This window comes from Pteropus alecto, unplaced genomic scaffold (genome assembly GCF_000325575.1).
Source record: "Pteropus alecto unplaced genomic scaffold, ASM32557v1 scaffold276, whole genome shotgun sequence".
NCBI lineage: Eukaryota > Metazoa > Chordata > Mammalia > Chiroptera > Pteropodidae > Pteropus > Pteropus alecto.
The window spans coordinates 4,203,533-4,219,200 of NW_006438074.1; the positions used below are offsets into that span (position 1 = coordinate 4,203,533).

Genomic DNA, 15,668 nt, shown 5'->3' on the forward strand with positions numbered 1-15,668 from the left:
CCTTCTTCTGTCTGGCATCTTCTCCCCTTTATACCTCAGACCAAACATCACTTCTCAGATGTGTCTTGCCTCCCAAGTTATTCATCTCCCTTGTTATTCTTATCTTCAATTTGTAGTTATCTATTTATATGTATATGAATTGCTGTAATGTCTGCTTCCTGTATAAATCTCATAATACAGGGATTATGCCTTTTTGTTGTTGTTGTTGTACCACTGTGTATCCCTCAGTGCCTGGCACATACCGGGAACTCGATCAATAAATATTTGTTTAATAAACAAATGTTCAAGCTACACAAGATTAGCTATTTAAATAGCCAAATATATACATTCTATTCTTTGATAGCATAAAAATTGTCATTTGCAAAACGGCTATTGCCCTTAGACCTGGATAAAAGTGCCTGTGCTTCAGAGGTTACACTCTGACCTCCTCTGGCTGTGGTCCTCCCTGGGGAGCAAGGAATCCACAGGGCCAATGGGACAATCCTACCCGGAGCTCCCACCCCAGCTAGAGTGGCCAAGTTTAGCAAATAAACATATAGGACACATAGTTAACTGAATTTTAGATAGGCAACCACTCATATTTTTAGATAAGTATATCCTGTGCGATATTTGAGACATACTTACACTAAAAAATTATTCATTGCTTACCTAGAATTGAAGTTTGACTGGTCATCCTGTATTTTATTTGGCAATAGACATCTAGACCAGATGTATGCAAATGATGGCCTGTGGACTAAATCTGACTGGCTGCCTACTTTTGTAAATAAAGCTTTATTGGAATGCAGCCATACCCATTCATTTATGTATTGTCTATGGCTGCTTACAGGATCCAAGACAAAGTTGAATAGTTGTAACAGAGATACTGCCCACAAAGAACAAAATATTTAATATCTGACCCTTTATAGAAAAGTCAGCTGACCTCTGATCTAGACCATTCTGCGGATGCCCAGGGCCTCCAGTGCCTGCCCAACAACCCTGAGCCTGCCTCCAGATCATGCAAGGGCCTCTCCTCTGGTCTGGTCTCTGAGGGTGACCCAAGGCCAAGGGCACAGGGGTGCGGATGGAGTTGGAAGCACACGTTCAGGGCCTTCACAATGAAGGGTGGAGCTGAGGGAGCGAGGCTGAATGCCAACTTTCCTGAACCACCCTGTTACTGCCCAGAATTCTGAGGATCTCAAAATGCTAAATTTGCTCTTGGCCTTCCATTTCATTAGGAAGATGAACTTTTCAAGATAGAAAACATATTTTATTTACTTTGTATATTAGACTGATTTAACTTTTAAATAATTAAACATGTGGCTTGAGGCCTCCCTTTATATTTTTGACTTGGGTCACTCAAATGTCAGGTCTGTTTCAAGCCATCAAGGTAAAGAAAGGGAGATGGACATCAATAGTGCCATCTTGTGGTGAGATCTACTATTACCATGTCCAAATAGTCTGAGCTCCCCAAATACTTTACTCATCTACAGCAGGGGTCACCAAGCCCCAAGTCCCAGACTGGTACCAGTTCGTGGCCAGTTAGGCTGGGCCACACAGCAGGAGGTGAGTGGCAGGGGAGGCTTCATATATATTTGCAGCCGCTCCCCAGCACTAGCATCACCACCTCGGCTCCACCTCAGACCATCAGGCATTAGATTCTCACAGGAGCACCAGTCCCTGGGGCCAAAAAGGTTGAGAACTGCTGATCTATAGTTTCAGGAGCTTAGGAAGTCTGCCTATGACTACAACAAGCAAAGTTCCAAATTATACCACTGAACCATTGGGAGTCTCTAAAATGGTTTATGAGACATTAAAGAGATATTAAATAATAGTCAGCATAGTTTTCTCCAAAATTAGTAATTTATGGGTGGCCCATAATAATTTCTTATTTGTACCATGCTTTACAGTTTACAAGGCATGTTCATTCACACACAACTTCATAGTTGAACCTCACAACCACACTGCGGGTTCCCCTGAAAATGGGGACTCTCAGCATCCATGACTTGCCCCAGCCTGTCCAGCAAGTCCAGTGTTCTAATCAGCATATTAGAGCCATCTTGCTATTAACCAGAATGGGGGTTAGGCAGAAAATCAATTTCCCTAACCACGAAAAGATCAGAGGGGTTACATTGAGCAAACTAGAACCCTGATGATGACCTTCTCTTAGTATTCCCAGGCCAAAATAAGGGAGAGGAGTTTGCTGAAAGGGTATTGCAATCCTTCAATATCTGAGATTTGTGATGATTTCTTATTATCCACAACAAAGAGCATTTAGCAAGAGTTGACTCTCCGACATTTCATTATTCCTCAAACCACTTTGAAAAGCCCCTTCTCTGCTCTGCAGGCAGCAACCCACAGGAGTTGCCACAAGATCTTGGCCCTCAGTCAAAGCACATTGGGGTTAACCTTCACAGCTGCCTCCACCCCAGCAGAGCCAGGGAGATCTGAGCTACTTGGAGGAATTTTAATTCCAGTCTGTCGGAGATTAACATCTTTTCCAGAGATAGCTGTGAAGACGCTTTCTCCCAACAACCCAGCGGTGAGCTAGGGATCTCACTGTCACTGGAGCTGACACACACAGTCGAATTTCACATTACAGCTGGAAATACATTGAGGGAATTCGAGCTGGAAGCAGCACTTTAAATTATACTTTTCTTAAAGATCAATAGATGCTCCAAAGCAGTCCACTGAGTGGGTTTTTGTGTGGCTTTGACAAAAACAGTTTTGCTTCTCGCCTCTGCGAGAGCCAATCTGAACCACCCAAGAGATGCTTTTCCAACTTTTTGATCGCGCATGATGTGATTTGTGTGAAAGTAAGTTTACTTTGCCTTTCATGGTGGACTTCTGAGCTATGCAATGAGCTGGGGGACCAGGTTTATCAGATCCAAACTCTCCTGCTCATCTCCAGATTCATTCATTTATTCATGTATGCATTCAGTAAATGTTTATCGAGTCCCATCTATGCCTCAGACACCGTTTGGTAACAAATTAATAAGACTTGACCATGCCCATGTGACATTCACAGGCTCATGCTGCTGGGGACTCATGTTGCAGGGGTCTAGGGAAGGCTTGCCAGGGTTTGAGTCCGGTTTTTAAGTACCAGTGACAGTTAGCAAGACAGATGAGGGTGAAGGAAGGGAACTCAGACTGGAAGACACCAAGCCTCACCCTCCAAGCTACCGGCTTCATGGCCTCCAGAGACCCGTTTCAACAGAGAGCATCTCAAGAAAGATGTTCACCAAGAGATGCTCGGTTCCTAAAGCCTCACCTGCGTCAAACAGTACTAAAACTGTGGTTTACACAGATGGCAAGGGGAGGAGGGCAAGGAGGCAAAATAGAAACATCGGTTTGTGAAGAAACTGAAACAACCGTGGGCAGAGTCTGGAGTTTCCCTCTGATCCTGGCCAGCAGGGGGCAGTGCAGGGCTCTTTGAGGAGTCTTTAGACTACACCCTTGAGGTGGGAAGGTCCCTAATGGTAAAGTGAGCCAAGGCTCCTCCCAGGAAGGTTACACCCCCTTTTATCATCTTCACAGTGCTATTACTTTCTGAAATATTATTGTTCGTTTGTTTACGTTCTCGTGTATTATCTTCTTCTCCTTCCCCAGGACCTAAGCTCCATGAGCCAAGGCCTTGCCTGTCTTGTTCTCTGTTATATGCCAGGGGACTACATTAGCATATGTTGATTTCTCAATAAATATTTTTTAAAAATAAGTTAATGAATGTGTGAATCTCCATGGCATTGAAAAGTGGTCATTGTAGGAAAACTTAAGACCTATGTGTTGTGTTTTGCCCCTAAAAAACTGTCTTCACATACTGTCTATCCCACGTTTACCAGGCAGGCAGCCAGGAGCAGGGGGGAACCACAGGAGAGCTTCTTTGCTGGCAAAACAGACACTGTTTTGAACTCTGGGATGTGCATTGTTGGGCCCACCATCAGCTGTCAATGCCTGGCCAGGAGGCCAAGGTCAAGGGCCAGTAGGTAAGGAGGAGTGGGCAAGGTCCTGAGTCTAGTTGGAAGTCACAGAGGTGACATGAGCTGCCCAGGGCAAGGGGGCTCTGCCCAGACCAGCAGCAGGGCATCCAGAGATCTGACACAGAGTAGAGTGGCGAACGAGAAGGTGCTAAAGCCAGACCTGGGCTGAGGACAGTGCAGGACAACTTCCTGGGGATGTGAGCATCAGTACCCGAGAAACCTATGAAGGCTAAGCTCGCCCTGGCAGGCGTGCCTGTGTCTGCTTCATGCATCAAAAATGGCAGTTTTCAAAATTTAAGGGTACTTGGCCACAAAGTGATGCCCGAGTATGTTTCAGGCTCTTCCCACCTGCTCTAAATAATTAAAGCCCATGTTATATCTACCCAGGTGACCAATCACCCCGGTTTGTCCAGGAATGAGTGTGTCTGCGAATGTGGGAACTTCAGTTTTAGAACTGGACAAACTGGTCACCCTATTACTTGCACTGCCAGCGGTAGTTTATCTTTCCTTCATTCCCTTCAGCGATACTAATGATCTTTATTTCTTCCCTGATCCTTCAGTCTCCTTTTTCCCTTTTCTTGCTTTCAGACCTTTGTCTCTGATTCACGGGACTGCCCAGTGTCTCCAGGTGTCTCAAGTACCACAGTTTGATGCCATCTGGGATGGGGACTGGTAACAGAAACACATCCGCTGGGCTTTCATGGCTGCTGACGATCTTGCCCCTAAATTAGTTTGGGAAATGTCAAAACCACTGCCAGCTCAGATGAGGCAAGAAAAAAACCATTTCATAACTCTCTTCCTATTGTGCGAGGTGAGGCAGCGACAGAGAATGTAGTTTTCTAAGTGTTTGTGTGGTGCTGAAGTTCAAACCATCATTCACGCGTCAGGGTTTTGGAAAGGCAGGCTGTTAACTGATGTGTAAGCAGGGCCAGGCACACGGAGGCCCCACAGAGATGTTCGAGTTCTGCCAAATGTAACCGATGCACCAGTGCTATGCATTTGCTGACTAAGCAAATTAATAAAACGACAGCAGGCATGCCTGTCTAGGTAGATCTCCTCACAGAGATAGGTGAGCATTTAGAGAAGTCATTCAAGGTGCAGGTTGCTAGAGAATATTGCTAGCCTGTGCCCCAGATGTCACCCTAGAGGGAATGAAATCCATATACTTTCCCACTCTGAATGACAGAATCTTTTCTGATAAAGCCTTTGAACTTGCCCTTCAGGAAAAGGGAATCATGGTTGTTCCCCTACTTACATTTCGGAAATAAGAGAAAGGGAGGTGTATTGAGAAGATGTTGGGCAAATCCAGTTGTGACTCAGTTTATTCTAGCAAGTTCGGGTTGAAGGTGGCACTTCTGTGGGTGAATCTGCTATGATTCCTTAATGAGAATGGAAAAGCTGAAAAGGGGGTTCAGCCAGGTAAAAATGAAGTGAATTTTGAAATTCACTTTAAGTCTTTGTTTAATAAATTAATTATGCTCAGAATAGTTCTAAAAGCACCTGAATGCCACATGTCATCTCAAGGGCTCTCCTCTTAAATTTCTCACTTAATTATGTAAATAAGAAGGAATCAGGGATTTTCATAAAATATGATCTTGGTATAAATTCTGGTTGAATCCACTGCTTTTCCATATATATATCTCCATTCCTAGCTCTCAAGGAACTCCTAATTTAAAGCCTTCTATATCAAAGCCATCATGTTCTGGTCAAGTTTCTTTTTTTATTTTATTTTATTATTTTATTTTATTTTATTTTACACCTACAGCACCTGGTCTTCCTAGGTGGTCTTCCATCCAAGTACTAATCAGGCCTGACTCTGCTTAGCTTCTGAGATCAGACTGGATCGGGCTTGTTCAGGGTGGCATGGCCATAGACTAATCAAGTTTCTGTAGGTGGAAATAACACTTTAAAACAATATTGATCCTTTTCTTTAATAACAGAAACATAGCTGTGTTCATGAAAAATAACATTAAAAAAGTGGACATTTGCTTTTTTGTGTCTGTCCTGCATCTCTATAAGATTCTGAAAAGACCGTGTTTTAGTCACATGGCCTTGCTTGCCCTGCCTCAAGAGTGGTCTGAATCGGCCATCACCTTAGACAGTGATTGGTCCAAGCCTAGGCGCCTGATCCAAACAGAGCCAATCAAGTCCAATTATGGTGCTGGGGGCAGGTAGAGATTTCTCCCTTTTTCTAGAATTATGGGGGATTTCCTCTAGTCATATTATGACTACTTAGGAGCCTGAATAAAGATGAAAAAAAAAAAGTGAATAGAGCTAAGAGATTGTATCCAATGAATAGTGATATCCCAAAATGCATGTCTCTCTGGAATAAATAGAGTCACTGCTGATGTAAATAGTTAAGATGAGGTCATGCTGGATTAGAGTGAGCCCCAGTGACTGGTGTCTTTATAAGAAGAAAAAGAAAGAGACCCAGAGACACACACACAAAGCGGGTATGCCATGTGACGACGGAAGCAGAGACTGGAGTGATGTGTCTACAAACCAAGGAAGGCCAAGGACTGCTGTCGACCACAAACTGGAACAGGTCTGGAAGGAGCCTTCCCTCCAGCCTCCAGAGGGACCATGGTTCTGTGGGCACCATGACTTTGGACTTCTAGAACTGTGAGAGAATAAATTTCTAGGGTCTGTATTGATTTGTTTTTAATTGTGATAAAAGACACATGACACAAAAATTACCATTTTAACCATTTTGAAATGGCATTAAGTACATCCACACTGTTATTCAAAAATTTCTGTTGTCCCAATCCACCATATTTATGGTACTTTATTGGAGCAGCCCTAGAAAACTAATACAGAGATATATATAGAGAGAAAGAGTCCTAATGATATTGATTGAATCCCTGGATCCAGCCATGCCTGAATTCCCTTGGAATTACTGACATGAGGCAATAAATGTCATTTATCTGCTTCAATTATTTTTTGAGTGGGTTTCTCTCAGGACTCCTGACTAATACAGATGAGACAGGTTGGTGGCAAATGTTTTTGTCATTCTGTAAACGAAAGCCCTGACAATGCAAGATAAACTGCCTTGTTCAGAGCTATACCAGCCTTTTTCTCCTCCACTTCTCTCATGATTCCAGTTCTCTCAATCTGCTAGTACCAATGTCCAGTTAGGCATTAGCAATTAATAAAATATTTTGGAATATGAGCCAACTTCAAAGACAGGAATCAGGGAACAGCTTGCAAAAATACAGCCTAATTAGAAGAAGCCTCATTAAAATGCTAGGTAGGAGGATGCAGAAGTGAGATGAGAATCAGGGAGTAAGGGAAAAGAATGTGATGTGTCTCAGAGAACTACCCAGAAAGCTCCTCCACGCACACAGCTGTTCCAAGGCAGCTCTAGCCTTTCCTTTTAGGGGATGAAATTGATGATGTGTAGCAAACAATTAATTTCTGTTAAATACCAGCTAGCTAATGAAAAATATTTTCAGGTCCAAGACAATCCCAAGAAGGATGTACTTATAAATGGCACTGATATTTAGTCAATGAACCATGTCCATTGCAACATTTGAATTTAATGGGACTGGTTGCTTTATATTAATTAACTGCAGATTGATTGCTACCTATATTTGTTGAGATTTCATACAGGTGATTATTCAATAATGGACAAGCTGTTAAAACTTGCGCCGTGATTCCTCTAAGAGCCAGGTGATAATACACAGGAAATGAGCAGCGATGCTAAAGAACAATCAAATGGAGTCAAGAAAATGAGGTTTGGATATGTGGGGAGTTATGGGGACGGTCACTACTTGCAGCTATGTCACAGCTTTGGTGAATGGATGTCGAGTGGCCAAGATGTGTTATACCCTGTCTTTGAAGACATTGTGGGCATTCAGGTCTGAGTGGGCCAGGTGAGATCAGTAATAGGGTAACCGCTTATTATTAGGCTACCACCCAGCTAAAATGTGATTCAGCTTGTGAACTAAGAATAATGGATAGTTCTAGCTTTCCACATAGATTGAATGGAATGTGACATGAATACAGCCAAAGTCATAGACCCAAGATGAGATATGGAGGAAGGAATACAATGTCCAAGACTAGACTCTACACTTTAAAGCTTAGTGACCTTGGATAAGTCTTTTATTTTCATTATCTCCCAGCTATAAAATGGGGACTAATAATAAGTTTTCATAAGGCTTGGACATTTATGACAATTATGTGAAATGCTTTGTGAATTCAAAAGCCATAAGCCCCGGAAGAATGTTAAGCTCGTTCCAAAGGGCCAGGTGTGATTACTCGGAGCTGCAGGAACAGACTATCCTTCCGAGCCTGGCCTGCCTTCTGCAGCCATGCTGGGAGCTGCTCAGTGCGTTTGAAATGTCACTAAAGGGAAAGCTCTTACAGCTGGGTCAACAGCAATTTGTCAGATGTGTCAAAGTTGCTCCAGTCTGATGTCTTCTGTATGATTTGGTCCCTTCTTATTAGCAGCCTGGCTTCACCCACAAAGTTTCGTTCTGTCTTCCCCTGGCTCCAAGCCGGGCCCTTATGATTTCTAATCCTTTCTGCCCCAGACTTGAGGTTTCTGGCACTCACCTCGAAATGGCTGAAGCACACGCCAACTCAACTCTGTCCCTTGGATGACCAAGTCCAGCGTCCAGTCTCCCGCTGATAACCCAGAAGGTGCTCTGGGCCCTGTTTCTGCCAAGTCCCACCCCATGAATGGACAGGCCAGAGCCATGGAACACTCAGCTGGAGTTCCTCCTGCTGCTGGAGAGGTAGCTCCCCATTTGTCTCCTGCTGAAATTGGAAGCTCCATCTCTAATATACTCTACAAGCATACCACACATTCAGTAAAGATCCCAGAAGACACCAGAGGGGAGGCAATGGGAATGGGGGGTGGCAGTGAGGGAGACGGCAATGTGGTGAGGGGTAATCCCAAAAGACACCAGAGGGGAGGCAATGGGAATGGGGGCTGGCAGTGAGGGAGACGGCAATGTGGTGAGGGGTAAGGGCATAAGATGGAAGCCCTTGAATCCTGAGGAGCCACCTAACTATCTATCTGCACCTCCATATCTGACTTATCTGCAGGATTGCGAATGTGGGAGGATAACCCATATTTCCTGACTCAGTTTTTGTAACCAAAGGTATCTGTTTACTTGGCCAATTAAAGGCTCAGAAAATGACATCTATCATGCATGCCTGAGCCCCCTGCCCAAGTTCTCACCTTCTGGAATCAGGTCACGTTGCCTGCCACTTTGTCTCCTCCCCAATTGTGGGTCTCTGCCCCACCACCCCTGAGGAAATGTGAATTTTCATCAGACAGGAAGGTCTGAGTCATCAACTGTGAAATTCCTCCCTAAACACCTCCAATGCCTAGTCACGTGCAGTATTTAATTTACTTTTAATATTATGGATTGTTTAAGTGCCACAAAGCTAAAGCTCAGATAAAGATGAATTTATGTCAATATTGGTTTAGAATGAATTTTTGAAAAATTACCTTGAGTTTCTGAGCAGTACCTCTCCAGACAGCTAGCTGTAGGCTCCTTTGTTTGATGTTGAGCAGTTTGCCATAAATTAATGCAACATTATACTCTCTTTCTGGGTGATTCTCTAGTTATTTGATGCTTGTACTCACTTGTGGATTTTAAGCTCCCTATAAGGAAGGGAAAGTGAACTCACTTTATAAATTCCTGTGAGCTGGGTGCAGCCCTTTATTGATTCTTAGCACAACCCACAGAGAGGGTTTTACTGTCCCCATTTTACCGGTAAGTAATTGAGGCTCAAAAAGTTTCAGCAACTTACTCCTGGTTACAGAGAAAGATCTAGAGCTGCTTGATTTTTTTGCATTATTTTTCTGTTTTGCGCCTTGGTGCTTAAAATACATCGTTGCTCCATAAATGGTGGTTAAATGAGTAACTACAAAGCTGACCAGTTCTTCACCAGTTCTGTCTAACATCTAGGAAAGGCTTCTGCTCACAGAGCTGTCAGTTGCAAGATTCTGTAGGGGAAGTAGGTTTGCCACACCTTCCCACAGAGCAGTGAAAACTAGGTTCTTAATGGGAGCCCTGGGGTGCAGCAGAATCTCAAAGCATTTCCTAAATCCTCAAAGAGTCAATGATTTTCAGTTTGGCTTGCTATTTTGAAATCTCTGGTGATTATAAATTCTGTCTAGTCTATTGGGGAATGCTCTTCTCACTGAATTAAAAAGGGAAAAAAACACCCTGTGATCATGGGCCATGTTTGATAATTGAACTTATCTGTTGCTTGTTTCTTACTCCGAACATTCACAGGAATTGTTACTTGGGTAGAGGGGAGACAGAGGCCTTGTCTGAATCTTGAAGAAAGTAACTAAACCCATGATGGGCAGTGGGATTGAATCAGGGCCAAGGTGAGTCTCAGGACCCAGTCCAGGCTGTACTCTGTGCCATGCTTTCATGGCATGTAATCTCTTAGACTAGAATTATTAATACTGTGAGTTTTAATTATTGTTTGTGTTTATACAACATGTCAGCAGTGAACAAAATGTTTACTAGACACTGTTCCCCCCCGCCCAAATATTATAATCAAAATATATGGATTAACCAACACATCTGAATTCATGAATCTTCAATCTTTAGACATATGCAGGGCACTGCACTAGAGTCGGGGAGTGGGAGACACATAGATGCCTAAGATGCAGCATTTACCCTCAAGGGGCTTAGAATATTATTAGCAGTAGATAAGACACACTGGAGTTGTCTCCAGTAATAAACACCAGACTTGCAAATGTCCTGTCTAAGTGCCACACAGATACCCTCAACATCACTGGACCCTTCTGCCCACTGTCCATTCTTTTGGAGAATATGGGAGCATGGAAGTGGAGGAAAAGGCAATTGGGGTAAACGGGAAGGGCTTAAGGAAGCTGGGGCTGCCTTGGTTCTAACCTCCCTATTTCTCCCCTGGGTTATGCAGCAGCCTTCTGTCTAGTCCTCTCCTTTGGCAACTGCATCCCCAATCTATGCCTCAGTCTGCAACCAGACTGGAGTCACCCCAGCATTTCTCTGCCCAAAGCCCCCCATCACCTACAAAATTAAGTCCAAGTCCCTTCGTGTGCCTTAAATCCTCTCTATGATTGTCCTCTCACTCAATGGCCAGCAGCTTGCCTCAGCTCTCCCAGTCAGTCTCTAGACAGTTACCCCCGACTCTGCAGGCAGCAACTCAGGCCTCTGTTTCTCGATCTCTTACCCCTGCAATCTTCCAATCTTACCACCTGGGTACTTGAACTCACTTTCCCCGTGAAGCCTTCGCACCCACCACCAGAGCAAGATTCCCCCTCCACTGTGCCATTTTCTCACCATACTGTGCTGTCATCATTAATCTGCCCTCCTGGGCTGGAAGCTTCTTGAAGAAAGGGCCTAGTCATCATTTTGTTTCCAGGGTCTATTTCAGAGCCCAGCCCATAGCAAGGGTTCAGTGAGTGTTTGCTGAGTTGAATATGATGGTTTGAAAACAGAATTCGTGGGCTAGTTTAGGCAATGACAGCATTTATCACTTTTTTTTCTGTGAACAGAGAATATTCCAATAAAATTTTAGAACTAATTTAAAAGTTATAGAAATGAAAAAATACGTGAATAGGACAGATCACTGCTTTAAAACTTCAGAGGAAAGACAAATTATTGTGACTAAGGTTCTCAGAAATGGCTTTGTAAAGCAACAGGACAGAATTCATTTACCATTTATGAAGTGCCTATTGTGTACCAGGCTTTATGGCAGGTGTTTTGTTTAAAAGATGAACAAAAGATGGTTCCTGAAGAAGACTCTACAGTCTGGTGGACCAGAGAGATAGCAAGGAGACAGGTAATTAAAATGCAATGTGATAAGTGCTCTAACAGTCGATATTTAAGTTTGGAGTGTTGAAATAAAATGTGGAAAAGCCATTGGAATTGGGAAGTTATAATGTACTTCCTACTTAGGACAAATTTGATCCATTCTTGTTAAAAAAAAATTTTCCCTTTGCTTTCTTAGGGTTAGTGATCATTTCAATCTCTGGATGACATTCATTAACTGGAGCCACCGTTATTGCTTGTAAATGATATGCAGGATATGTGTAAATTTGATATTCACGTGATCTGTGAGTGCCAAGATGAAGGAGAATCTACCCGGCATCAGGACTGGGACATCGAATACAGCCCAGGTCCCTCTAGGCCCTCAGGGGCAGGTGCGCAAGCTCAGAGGTTGCCAAGAGCTCACCAGGAGAGGACAGAATGAGAAAGAAGGTCACTGAGTCTATCTGTCTCATTTGATTTTGTTTCTTCCCCAACTACTCTGCAACAAATTTGTGCAATGAACCCTCTCTCACACCCCCACTCCTTGTGCCTACTTGCAAACTTGTACTTAAGTTTCAAGATCCAGGCTAAAGAACTCAAACTTGACCACCTCAGCCTGGAAAGTCCAGAAGGTTTTTGAGCAGGACCTGATAGGATAAAAGTGGTCTTCTGGGGAGAGGAATCTGCTATATGTGCATAGTCTGGAGACCCTTAGAGTCTAGGCACAAAGTGGTGAGAAACTAGACTAAGGCAATGGCAGCAGGGATAGAAATGGTTCTTGGTTCTTAGTAAATCCTCGACCAATACCCCATAGTCTGCCTTTGTATATTATTAATTTGACTGGGTTCTTTTTAGGTTGTATTACCTTTACTTCTACCATAATTGCTCATTTGTTTGTCTCTACCATTAGCATGTATGTCCCTTAAGGCCAGACACTGCTTTGTCTCATTTGTTGCTGGCTCCCCAGAACTTAACACAGCACCATGTTCAATACATATTTGTTGATGGATCATTGACTATATAGCAACGTTAAGAACCATGGAAAACATCTCATTTGGAAATCACATCTAAACTGAAAGAGGGACCTAATTTTAGAGACGTTCTCAGCCCATCATGTCCCTATCTTCATCAATGATTTTAAAGCCAGGTTCCCATTAAAGCAAAGTAAGGACAAGTTAGGCAACTTTGGCTTTTGCTGTTTTAATTTTCTCTTCAGTGATTTTAGCCTCTTGGTCATTTGCAGATCACAGAGTTTGACAACCTGTCTCCCTGCCTGTTTTGGATGTTAATTACATCTTTGTTTCTAATGACTTTACAATTCTCACAGGGTGTTGGCAGGGTTCTGGCAGAGGGTCCACAGAGCAGGCTGACAGTCAGTGTGCTCCTCATAATTTATTTCTGCTCAGTCTCTCAGAAAGTTCATTAGTTTCCCAAATATACAAAATCTCCTTACTAGAAAAAATGAATAAAAGGAGGAGGAAAAAGAAACCACTTTACCCACATTGGTGTCATAGCCAAGTCCCTTCAGAGATCTAAGAAAGTGGCCATTTTTAATACTAGCTTCATCAATTAATATTTTAAGACTCCACTTCAAGACTTGGTATTCTGAGGCTTTGAAAGCAAATGTCAGATGAATCGTGTACAGCATAATAATAACAGCCAATATTTATTGTTTCCTTACTGTTTGCCTACTGATATGTAAGCATCGACCCATTAAATCATCAAAACAACACAGGGGAGATGGGGACTACTATTACCCCATTTTACAGTGGAGGAAACCGAGGCTTAAAAATGTAATCTGCCAACAGTGTGCCAGCTTGTAAGAAGCGACTCTAGGATTTGAATTTAGGTAGTTGGCTCCACAAGACTGCTCCTTCTCTCGTATTTGGAGGTTGCCCAGGACCATATATTAACTGGTCAAAATGTGCAAATTTCCCTGGAAGAGGTTGACTCTTACTTAATTAACTACTGGAAACACCTACCCTGAGAAATAATCTCTTATTTATTATAAACACTGGCAGATTATGGGCCTTTCACAGGTCTCCTGACCAGGGCTGCATGGTACCCTCTGAAATGATACTGATGAGAGGCAGAAGCAAAATCTACTCTATAACAGGAAGCGCCCCAAAAGGTAGGCTCATGGATGTGGGCCTCAACTAAACCATGACTTACTTGGTCTCTAGGTTTCACAAACTAGAATTTTAGCTGTTAAGATCCAGCTTTAATCTGTTAGGCATTCTGCTTTATCCTATGGCTTTGCCAGTTGCTGTCCTGTGCAAAGCCTTCAGAGGCTCCAAATTTTTATTAAAATGCCCATGTTCTTTATTTTTTTAAATGTGATATAACACATGAGACATACATGTTTAGGTTATACAATAATTACAAAGCAACCATCTGCATCACTATCACCCACAATGAGCAAAAGAGCATTGCACCAAGGTGACGATATTAGCATCTGCTGACATCGCAGAAAGAGATCATCGGGCTTTGCGACTGTCCCGATGGCAGGCCCAGCCCCACCTGTAAAAACCTCTTGCCCAGAACGTTGGACCCAAATCTGATGAAGCTCTAGGTTGAACTGCCAATTTATACAAAATATAGGGGGTACAATAGACTAGTGGTTACCAGAGGGTAGAGGAAGCGGGGAGGTAGATGAGGTAAAGACGTCAAATATGTGGTGACAGAAAGAAATCTAACTATGGGCAATGAACATACAATGCAATACATATGTGCCTTCCTGTTGAATTGTACACCTGAACTTACTGGATTTCGTTAACCAATGTCACTATAATAAAAATTTATATATATGTATATATATATGGTGTAGAGGAATGTCAAATATTCTAGACATGCAATCGGCAAAATACAGACTTAGGGAAACTGTAGGACAAATAATGTAGTTTCTTCAACAACAACAACAACAAATTGTAAGAAAAAAAGGAGGAAACTACTTAGAACTACCAATCTAGTTTGTATCCTGGTTTGAGCAAGGCAACTGTAAAAAACAAAATAGAGACAATGAGTACTGATTACATATTTGATGATATTAAGGAAATTGTTTCAAATATAATAAGTGTATTGTGCTTATATTAAAATAGAGTCTTTACTAAAGTACATTCCTATGAAATGATACATACACTTTCTGGGATTTGAGCGGAAACGATCCAGTGGGGGTTGTAGTGGGAAGTGGGTGGGGTTTATGTAAAACCACAAGTTGACGTCTGAGGCTGGGTGATGTGCATGTGGGAGTCCACTCATTATACCATTCTCTCTACTCTTGAATGTGTTTGAAAACATCTATGATTTTTTTTAAAAAGTTCTTCTTTAAGGTCCAATTTAAATGCCACCTCACTTAAATCAAAGGTGATTTTTTTTCCTTTTCATTTAACTCACAGGGTTTCTTTCTTTCTTTCTTTCTTTCTTTCTTTCTTTCTTTCTTTCTTTCTTTCTTTCTTTCTTTCTTTCTTTCTTTCTTTCTTTTATTCTTTCCTACCTTCCTCCTTCCTTCTTTTCTTCCTTCTTCCTTCTTTCCTTCCTTCTTCCTTCCTTCCTTCCTTCCTTCCTTCCTTCCTTTCTTTCTTTCTTTTTCTTTTCTTAACACTTACAGCACCTAGTCTTCCTAGGTAGTCTACCATCCAAGTACTAACCAGGTCCGACCCCACTTAGCTTCCGAAATCAGATGAGATCGGGCAGGTTCAGGGTGGCATGGCCATAGACTATTTTTTGTTCTTGACTCATAGCACAAGTCCACCTTGTTTGTGTTTCTCTGTGCCTCACCTTCCACTCCCTCTTTCTCCACAGTTAGCTGGTGCTTCTGTGCCTCAGGGCAAGAACTTTGTCATCCTGTTCCCCTTTCTCATCCCCATCCTTCTCCACTCCCTCCATACCTAGCAAATTGCCTGGCTGGCAGGTGTCCAACAAACATATGCTGAATTAAATGGAAAGAGAC

General features: G+C 42.6%; 2 pseudogenes; both read right to left on the reverse strand.

Annotated features, from left to right (window-relative positions):
* Positions 1-5,709: 5,709 nt before the first annotated feature.
* On the reverse strand, positions 5,710-5,828 carry LOC112482474 (annotated as a pseudogene).
* Positions 5,829-15,317: 9,489 nt separating this feature from the next.
* Positions 15,318-15,436, reverse strand: LOC112482481 (annotated as a pseudogene).
* Positions 15,437-15,668: the final 232 nt, after the last annotated feature.